The sequence below is a fragment of the Hypanus sabinus genome, chromosome 20, assembly GCF_030144855.1.
Source record: "Hypanus sabinus isolate sHypSab1 chromosome 20, sHypSab1.hap1, whole genome shotgun sequence".
In the NCBI taxonomy this organism is placed as follows: Eukaryota; Metazoa; Chordata; class Chondrichthyes; order Myliobatiformes; family Dasyatidae; genus Hypanus; species Hypanus sabinus.
In genome coordinates this window covers 1,645,542-1,656,332 of record NC_082725.1, presented here as the reverse complement: position 1 = coordinate 1,656,332, position 10,791 = coordinate 1,645,542, and the positions used below count along the sequence as shown (strand labels likewise).

At 40.7% G+C, this 10,791-nt stretch overlaps 1 long non-coding RNA gene across 1 annotated transcript in view; it reads left to right on the top strand.

Annotated features, from left to right (window-relative positions):
• The first annotated feature begins 8,048 nt into the window (after positions 1 to 8,048).
• LOC132378226 (uncharacterized) overlaps positions 8,049 to 10,791 on the top strand; it is a 105,572-nt gene continuing 102,829 nt past the window's right edge. The window contains exon 1 of the long non-coding RNA XR_009506924.1: positions 8,049 to 8,089. This is a non-coding gene — a long non-coding RNA (uncharacterized LOC132378226). The remainder of the gene's footprint in view (positions 8,090 to 10,791) is intronic.

Sequence of the window (10,791 nt, the reverse complement as noted above, 5' to 3'; positions counted from 1 at the left end):
TTAGAGCCTTTCTTAAACAGTGGAACAACATTGGCTGTCCTCCAATTCTCTGGTAGCTCTCTTGTCACCAAGAATGATTTAAATATCTCTGCTAGGGCCCTGGCAATTTCTGCACTTGCCTGCTGTAGGGTCCAAGGGAACACCTTGTCAGGCCCTGGGGACTTATCTACTTGATTTGCCGTAAGTACGAACACTTCCTCCTCTGTGTCTATAGAAAGTATAGATGCAAAAAAATTATTTGGCTCCGCATGTGAATTACTTTTGTGATCTTCCAGAGGACCATTTTGTTCTTGCAATCCTTTTGCTTTTAACATATCTTTAAAAGCCCTTACGATTCTCCTTCACCTTGCCTGCTAAGGCAACATCATGCTTTCTCTTAGCTCTCCTGATTTCTTTATTAAATGTTCTCTTGCATTTCTTATACTCCATAAGCACCCCATTTGTTCCTACCTGCAGATACCTGCTATGCACTCCTTTTTTTCCCTTAACCAGGGCCTCAATATCTCTTGAAAACCAGGATCCCTACAGTTGTTATCTTTACCTTTTACTCTGACAGACAATACAAGCATTTGAAGGTCCCTCACCTACCAAGTACACCTTTGCCAGAAAACAGCCTGTCCCAGTCCACACTTGCCAGATCATTTCTGATACCATCAAAATAGGTCTTTCTCCAATTTAGAATGTGAACCACACCTGTCTTTCTGCATGTCTACTTTGAAACTAATGGCATTGTGATCACTAAATGCAAGGTATTCCCCTACACAAATTTCTATGACAAGTCCTGTGTCATTCCCTAATAGCAGATCAAGTATCACACACTCTTTCATTGGGACTTCTGTGTGCTGATTAAGGAAACTTTCCTGAACACATTTGACAAACTCTATCCGTTCTAGTCCTTTTACAATATGGGAGTCCCAGTCAATATGTTGAAAGTTAAAGTCAGTCACCTATTATAACCATCTTACGTTTTTTGCAGCAATCTATGATTTCTCTACCAATTTGTTCCTTTAAATCCCTTGGACTGTTGGGTGGTCTGTAATATAGCCCCATTAATGTGGTCATACCTTTCTTCTTATTTCTCAGTTCCACTCATAACTCCTCACTAGATGAGTTCTCAGTCTGTCCTGATTGAAGGCTGCAATGAAATTTTCCCAGACTTTTAACTCTACCCCTCCTGCATTATCGCGTCTAAAACAACGGAACCGGGGATTACTAAACTGCCAGTCCTGCCCCTCCTCCCTCACTTAAGGCTACAATATCATAATTCCAGGTGTTGATCCATTCTCTGAGTTCAGCTGTCTTTCCCACAATACTTCCTATTGAAATATACACAGTTTAGGGCATTAGTCGCACTATGCTCAGCCTTTTGATTCCTGATTTTGTCTGAGGTCTTACCAACATCTGTCTCCATTAACTGTTCTGGAACTTTGGTTCCCATCCTCCTGCAACTCTAGTTTAAACTCCACATTGCAGTACTAGCAAGCCTTCCCTCTAGCACAGCCTTTCTCAATCTTTTTGCCTTAGAAGAACCCTTGAAATAATTTTCAAGTCTCAGGGAACCCCTGCGTAAAAATGATTATATATACAGCTTGCTCATGGTACGTTAGTGTGATCAGTACGTTGTAGATATAATCATCCAAATATAATTGTTAATGCTCTTTTAAGTAAAGAATAAATTTTTACCCAAACTTTCTTGAAAAAATAGATAGTTAAGCTAAGCTTACTTTTCTTGAAATTAATCTCTTTCTTTCCCACTTCCATAAATTTTAAAAACTCATAAGGAAAACATAATAAATTTCTGTTAAATAACTGGCTTAAGACAAAATGGGATTTAATTTTTCTTAAAGTAAGCTCTGTAGATTTAATTTAAATAAAGGTTGTAAATTGAAATTAATTAATGCTATTAATTAATTGAAAATTTATTGACAATGTTGAAGAATAAATTTATGAAAAACCATAAGCCAGAGCAATATGAATAAGACCATAAAACCATAAGAAATAGGAGCAGAAGTAGGCCATTTGGCTCATTGAGTCTGCTCCACCTTTCAATCATGGGCTAATCCAAATATTCCAGTCATCCCCACTCCCCTGCATTCTCCCCATACCCTCTGATGCTCTGGCTAATCAAGAACCTATCTGTTTCTGTCTTAAATTTACCCAATGACTTGGCCTCCACAGCCGCTCATGGCAACAAATTCCACAGATTTACCAGCCTCTGACGAAGTAATTTCTCCGCATCTCTGTTCTAAATAGGCATCATTCAATCCTGAAGTTGTGCCCTCTTGTCCTAGACTCCCCTACTATGGGAAATAACTTTGCCATGCCATACCTAATCTGTTCAGACCTTTTAACATTCAAAGTATTTCTATGAGATATCCCCGCCCCCCCCCCCCCCCCACCATTCTCTTGAATTCCAGGGCATACAGCCCAAGAGCTGCCAGATGTTTCTCATATGGTAACCCCTTTCATTCCTGGAATCATTCTCGTGAATCTTCTCTGCACCCTCTCCAATGTCAGTATATCCTTTCTAAAATAAGGAGCCCTAAACTGCACATAATACTCCAAGTGTGGTCTTATGCGTGCCTTATAGAGCCTCAACATCACATCCCTGCACTTATATCCTATACTTCTAGAAATGAATGCCAACATTGCATTTGCTTTCTTCACCACTGACTCAACCTGGATGTTAACCTTTGGGGTATCCTGCACAAGGACTCCCAAGTCCCTTTGCATCTCTGCATTTTTAATTCTCTCCCCATCTAAATGATAGTCTGCCCATTTATTTCTTCCACCAAAGTGCATGACCATACACTTTCCAACATTTTATTTCATTTACCACTTTTTGTCCATTCCCCTAAACTTCCTCTCTGCAGGCTCTCTGTTTTCTCAACACTACCTGCTCCTCCACCTATCTTTGTATCATCGGCAAATTTAGCCACAAATCCATTAATCCCATAGTTCAAATCATTGGCATACATCGTAAAAAGCAGCAATCCCAACGCCGACCCTTGTGGAAGTCTAAGTTCAGAGTATCCCTTTATTCGCACTCTCTGTTTTCTGCTGATCAGCCAATGCTCCACCCATGCTAGTAACTTCCCTGTAATTCCACAAGCTCTTTTCTTGCTCAGCAGCCTTATGTGTGGCACATCGTCAAAGGCCTTCTGAAAATCCAAGTACACCACATCTACTGCATCTCCTTTGTCTACCCTGCTTGTAATTTCCTCAAAAAATCACAGTAGATTAGTCAGGCAGGATCTTTCTTTGAGGAAACGATATTGGTTTTGTCCTATCTTGTCATGTGTCTCCAGGTACTAACAATTGATTCCAACAACTTCCCAACCACTGATGTCGGGCTAAAAGGTCTATAGTTTCCTTTCTGCTGCCTCCCACCCTTCTTAAATAGCGGAGTATAGTAAAAATATAGCCCAAGTTGCAATTTTATACAAGACTTTGAAAAAACATTTTCTTACTAAGTGACACGATCAGGCTCAAATATAGGCTTAGATGTTAAACCTATGCTCGTGGTTTGCTCCACAAATACTCAATTCTGGGTTGAACTTGAGAAAAGCAGACAAGGATTTCACCTTCAACTGGAATGAGATGATTTCTATCCTTGCTGTTGATGCTTGTTAAACAAGAAAATGCTTCCTTGCACATGCAAGAAGTTGAAAACTATATCAAAATGTTCATTGCTTTCTTTGAATGTCAGGATACTCTTCTTTCACAGAAATACAAAACTCATCCAGGGGCAGGTCAATAAGTCTCATTCTGAGTGCACAATCAGTCTGCAGTTCTTCCTCTTCTCTCAAAATCAAGTTCTCAGGCAGAGCAGAAGATTCAGAGAAAGGGTCCCTCACCTAGTCATACATTTGTGTTGAAAGGGAGAAAAAAATACTGTTCAATTTTGTTCTGCAGTTCTTCTAGATCGTTTTCAATAAGACTTGAGACTTTTCAGATATCCTTCCTCACTCTCAAACCCAAGCAGCAGTGGGAACATTTCAAAATTTCCTTTTGCAGCATGATTTTTCCAAAGATTCAATTTCCTTTTAAATCCACAAATCCTATCACTTGAAGTCAAAACATTTTCCCCAGGGCCTTGCAGAGACTTGTTCAACTGGTTCATATGATGAAAAAGTCTGCTTTGTAGGCTAGTTTCTGCAGCCCTTCATCTTCAAAGCACTCAGCTCTGGCCAACTATTCTCTTGAAAGTACTCCTGCAATTCACCTTTCAGCTCAAACACCCTGTTGAGAACTCTTCCTTTGCTAATCCACTCAAATTCTGTATGTAGCAGGAGGTTGGTGTGCTCTTCGTTCAGGTTTTCACACAATTTTAAAACATTCTCGAGTGAGCTGGTCTTTGTTTAATAAAGTAACCATTTTTGCAGCATCATCCAGAACTTTTTTCCATTTCATCTCCAAAGTTTTTGGCATCATCACCTCTCTGTGAAGAAAGGAGTGTATTGTGACAATATCAGGATTTTTTTTTTTCACAAGAGAAACAAAACTTCTCATGGAGCCAGCCATTGATGGGACACCACCTGGACAGATGCCAACACAGTTCCTCCAAAACAGACCTTTTATTTCCCGATATGAAGACAAAACATTAAATATATCTTTGCTTGTTTTGGGCGGCTCTTTGCAACAGAAAAGGTTTTCTTAATTTCACCATCATTTACAAATCTGTTACAAATGCTGCAACATGACATTTATTGGTGAAATCTTTTGACCTGTCAACCTGGATAGAGAAGCTGTTGTTTTTCAGTTTAACACATGAAACCTCTTCAGCATCATGTGACATGATATCAATACTTTGATTTACCATACAGTTTGAGAGTGAAAACTTTTCAATTTCTCGTACTGCATTTTGTCCGAACATTTTATCCGTTATAACTTTATATGCTGCCGTTTTTAGGTTCTCACCAACTGGGAGAATTTTCCTTTTCTGGGTCATAAGTTCTGCTACTAAATAACTTACTTCCTGACCCTTTTACTGAATGTGACTTTATTAACAAAAACTTTACTCCGTTTGTTTCAAGATTCCAATAGCCATTTAAAATAATCAGCACTTTTATGTGACATACAACTGTGATTTGTAATTAAGTGTCTTTTCAATTTTGCTGGAGCCATTGCTGCATATGTAAGTTGTTTGCCACAGACTAGGCACAATGGAATAGGACAACTTGGGTCACCAGTCCATGTAAAACCCATTGATAAGTAGTTCATTGTAAAGACAGACTTTTTTTGTGTCCGTTGTTGCACTGGTGTGAAGTGACTCAGTAGATAGTAATTCTTCATCATTAACCCTATCAGAATTGTCCATAGGCCTAGGCCTAGAGTCCTCCTCTTCCATCTCACACTTCTTCAAAAATCACCACAATGCACCATCAGACATGTCTGTAAATAAAACACCCCTGTGTATTTTACATGGGAGAGGCTGACATCACAGCCCAAGTTGGACAGGTCCTTTCAATGCTCAGAAAATGCATTTCACGCTCCTCATCAGCCTACTGTCCTCCTTTCAGACTCAACCAAATAAACACGGTCCTACTCTGTATTGCTATTCTGGGCTGAGAGGCCTCTAATGACATTGCTAACAGGGCTCCTTGGTCACTGCCCACCAGCATGAGTGCTGGCATCGTGTGTTGTGTGAAGTTTAAAAAATTATGTTTTTTTTTATCATGATCTTTTGTGGAACCCTAGGGTTCCACAGAATCCTGGATGAGAAACCCTGCTCTAGGATCAGGTTCAAGCTTTCTCTTCTGTAATGGTCTAACCTTCCCTGGAAGAGAGCCCAATAATCTAAAAATCTTATGCTCACCCTCCTACACCAACTTGTTAAATTGTATAATCTTCCTAATTCTGGCCTCACACAGCACATGACACAGGTAGCAAACTTAAGATCACAACCCTGGAGGCCCTGTCCTTTAAATTAGCACTTACTTCCTAACCTTCCTTTGCAGAACCTCATCACTTGTCCTACCATCTCATTGGTACCTACATGGACAATGACTTCTGGCTGTTTATCCTCCCACTTACGAATGCTTAGGACTTGATCCAAGATGCCCTGGATCCTGGCACCTGGAAGCCAACATACCATCTGGGAATCTCATTCTTGTTGACAGAAGCTCCTTTCTGTTCCCCTAACTAATGAATCCCCTATCACCACTGCTCATATCTGAGGCCCACTTCCCTATGAACCACAGTGTCAGACTTGAATGTGTGCCTGACCAGTGTGCCTTTCCTCTGCTAAGTCATTCCCCCCACCCCAACAGTATACAAAGTGATATACGATGTTGAGGGAACTGGCCACAGGGGTACTCTGCACTGGCTCCTGAACCCCTTTCCCCTTCCTGACTGTCATCCAATTTACTGTGTCCTGCACCTTGGGTGTAACTACCTCTCTATATATCTTATCTATCACACCCTCAGCCCCCAAATGATCTGGAGTTCATCCAGTTCCAGCTCCAACTCCTTAACATGGATCGTTTGAAGCTGCAGCTGGATGCACTTCTCGCAGATGTAGTCGTCAGGGACACTGGAGGTCTCCCTGCCTTCCGCATCCCATAAGAGGTGCATTCCACTATCCTGCTTGGCATCTCTACTGTCCTAACTGAGCAAATGTAAAGGAGGAAAAGGAAACTATCTACAGCTGTTTTGTTTTACCTTCTTTGACTGAAACATCTCCTCGCTGAAGCTTTGAAGAAATGAAGTCTCAAAATCACCACTCTAACTCTGTCCACTCCAACAATGGCCACTGCAATGATAGCTGCTCCATTTGCCTCTGCCTTACTTTAATTTGTTCTTGCTGATCAATCTCGCACACTGATAGGTCACTGCTCTTAGCTCCAAAGCTGCTACGCGTCACTGCCTTTTCGACTCAATCATTGAGCCTGTGTGAATAGAATACACATTCAATGACATAACAAAATATATGTCATGTGAATTGAACACCCAGACATTGCCTGCAACAGTCTACGATCTCTGCAGTTTATATTAACTACAGCAATGAAGATTCAACAATTCCCTTTTGACTGTGCTGAATTGAGCACTTCATTAGCTTTCATCTCTGGACTTGACATGTAAGTCATCCTACCTGGGAAATAATCTAAAATCTATGGTTAGCCATCATCCAAACTGAAGATCTGCTGTTTCAGCTGAAGATGAATATCTAATTTGGTAGCTCCTTCATTATTGTTAATCTTGCATGTTGGTGTCCCTGCCACTATCAACTAACCACATTATTAGAGCTTTGAAACTTTTTCCTGTTTTACAATGTACAGTATCATCTCTTTTTGGTGTTTGATATGGCATATATTATTTATATAAATACATTTAAATTAGGCAGAAACTAGAGAGAATTAATTTGGGCAGGTCCACATTCAACATGTAAAGGATGTTTAAAGAACAGGGTACAGGACAGATATGCTCCAGTCAGAGGGAAAGACAAGGACACAAAGGAAGGGGAACCTTGGACATTGAGATGGGTGATGAATTTAATCAAGAAGAAAAAGGAAAAGTATGGAAAGATTAGGAAGCTAGAATCAAACAGAGCCCTTGAGGATTATAAAGAAACCAGAAAAGAACTCAAGAATAGAATTAGGAAAGCCAGGAGCAGCCATGAAAAGTTGGATTAATAAAAATTCCAAGGCATTTTTTACATACATCAGGTACAAGAGGATAATTAAGGAGAGTGGGACCACTCAAGGATAAACGGGGGAACATTTGCTTGGATGCAGTGGATGTGGGTGGTGAGTACTTTGCTTCAATATTTACCAAGGAGAAGGACATGGTGGATAGGCGGAATCAGTCCTAAGTGTATTGATACGTTGGGGCATTTTGAGGTAAAGGAGGAGGTAGTGTTGAGTCTCACAAAGAGCCTTAAGGTGGATAAGTCTAGTGGTGGACCTGATGGGATATACTCCAGGTTATTGAAAGAGTCAAGAGAAAAGATTGCCGGGGCCTTGACCAATAACTCTGTGTCCACTCTAACTGCAGACTAGATTTGACCTACCAAGGTGAAACATTTCACATTTGTCTGGATGAAATTCCATCTTCCATTTCTCTGCCCATCTCTGCAACTGAAGGAAAGGTGAGTAGCTAACTCTGTTTTATTTTTCGGGAAGGGAACCAGCGATAATCCTGGAAACTATAGACTAGTGAGTCTCATGTCAGTGGAGGGGAAGTTACTGGAGAGAATTCTTAGGGATTTATGAGCCTAATAGGGAAAACCATGGCCTAATTGGGAAGAACAAGCTTGGCTTTGTGTGGGGAAAATTGTGTCTTACTAACTTGATTAAGGTTTTTGATGAGGTGACAATGGTGATTGATGAAGGTAAGAGTTGTGGATGTTTTCCACATGGATTTTAGTGAGGTATTTGACAAGGTCCCTCATGGGAGGCTCATCCAGAAGATTAAGATGAATGGGATCTATGGTGAATTGGCTGTTTGGATTCAGAACTTTCAGGCCCATAGAAGACAAAGAGTAGTGGCTAAAGGGACTTATTCAACCTGGAGATCTGTGATTAGTGGTGTTCTGCAGGGACCTATACTGGGACCATTGCTCTTGTGATGTATATAAATGACCTGGATGAAAATGTAGATGGGTAGGTTAGTCAGTTTGCAGATGTTGTGAAGATTGTTGGTGTTGTGGGTAGTATAGAAGACTGGCAAAAAATACAATGGGTTATAGATCAGTTGCAGAGATGGGCAGAGAAATGGCACATGGAGTTTCATCCAGACAAATGTGAAATGTTTCACCTCAGTAGATCAAATTTAAAGAGACAATACATGGTTAAAGACAAGACCCTGAACAGTGTTGAAGAGCAGAGGGATCTTGGAGTCCATGCTCTTAGCTCCCTGCAAGTGGCTACACAGGTTGAGAGGGTGGTTCAGAAAGCATATGGCATGCTTGCCTTCATTAGTTGAAGCACTGGGTTCAAAAGTCAGGAAGTTATGTTGCAGCTTGTTAAAATCTAGTTAGGCGGCATCTGGACTATTTTATAGAGTTCTGGTTACCCTAAAATAGGAAAGATATTGAGGCTTTGAAGAGGGTGCAGAAGAAGGTTTACCAGGATGTTGTCTGGATTAGAGGGCATGTGCAATAATGAGAGATCGGACAAATTTGGGTTGTTTTCTCTTAAGTGCCAGAGGCTGAGGGGAAATCTGTTAGAAGTTTCCAAGATTATGAATGGTATAGGGGAGATAGACTGCATCTTTTACCCAGGATTAAAATGTCTATAACCAGAAGGCAAGAAGGCATGCACTGAAAGTGAGAGGGTAATTTCAAAGAAGGTTTGAGGAGCAAATTTTTTACACGGAGAGTGGTGGGTACCTGGAATGCACTGTCTGGGGTGGTGGTGAGGCAGATATATTAGGGAATTTTAGGATAGGTTTAGATGGGCACATGAATGTGAAGAAAATGGAAAGATGTGGACATTGAGTAGGTAGACAGGATTAGTTTAGTTGTCCATTTGATTACTAAATTAATTGCTTTGGCATAACATTGTGGGCTGAAGGGCCTGTTCCTGTGCTGTACTGTTCTACGTTCTATGTTTATGAATGACTGAAGATGGCAGGCAGACCAAACAATACTACTTTACCTGTTGTGAAATCTCCCCAACTCTGCCATTTGTTTTCAGCCTTTGTGAATCCGTTGAAGAAGAATGAGTCATGTTGCAAATTTCACTAACTCTGTCAACAACTTTTGGATAAATTGCCACATTATCTGTCACAGAATGTTGTGTGAATGTTAGGAGGTGGAAAGGTTGTTGCAGTATGGGTCTGAGACTTGATCAAACCAGGCATGTTGTTGCCCACTAAACTCACACAGTTTATGCCCACTAGGAGTAGACAGGGCAGACAACAAAACCAATTTGTTTTCACACTGTGACTCCAGCTCACAACCCCTCTTAACCACAAGGCAAACACATATTCCAAAGCCAAAAATCCAGCCACTGTTCCTACCATCAGTCCTGTTGAAGTCATCATCATTAGCTAGTATTTGATTTGTTCTGATTGCTGCCATAGTCCAAAAGCGCCTGGTGCTTTACTAAATTCTGTTGAATCGCCAACGTCTGTCGGGAATGGTGTGGCAGGTGCCCAAGGACTTTTCCGCTGACTTCAAGGTTTCTATGCAAAACAGTTGCTTCTTGTTTAAATGTATCAGTTGGCGTCACAGGACACATGACTTCAACAGGACTGATGGTAGGAACAGTGGCTGGATTTTTGGCTTTGGAATATGTGTTTGCCTTGAGCATGGCTGAGAGAATAAAATGAAGGCACAGGGTTGGACAAGGTGCTGGAAAATAAGAGGCAGGGAAGTGTTCCTAATAGATCAGCCATCTTTGGACAATGATACTGTTTCAAAAACGAGGATGAATAGTAAAGTACAGCTGGTCCTAGAGGCAGGGAGGAACAGAATGAAACAATTCTGTTTGGTCTCTGATGCTGGATGTTAGCAACACTTTATTTCATAGTGCTACTCTTTCTCCCTCTAGTGGATTTAATCTGAATGTACATCTGTTGAGAAGTACTATGTTCAGACAGACAGACAGATAGATATACTTTATTGATCCCCAGGGAAATTAGGTTTCATTACAGTTGCACTAACCAAGAATAGTGTAGAAATATAGCAATATAAAACCATAAATAATCAAATAATAATAAGTAAATAATGCCAAGTGGAAATTAGTCCAGGACCAGCCTATTGGCTCACGGTGTCTGACACTCCAAGGGAGGTGTTGTAAAGTTTGATGGCCACAGGCAGGAATGACTTCCTATGATGCTCAGTGT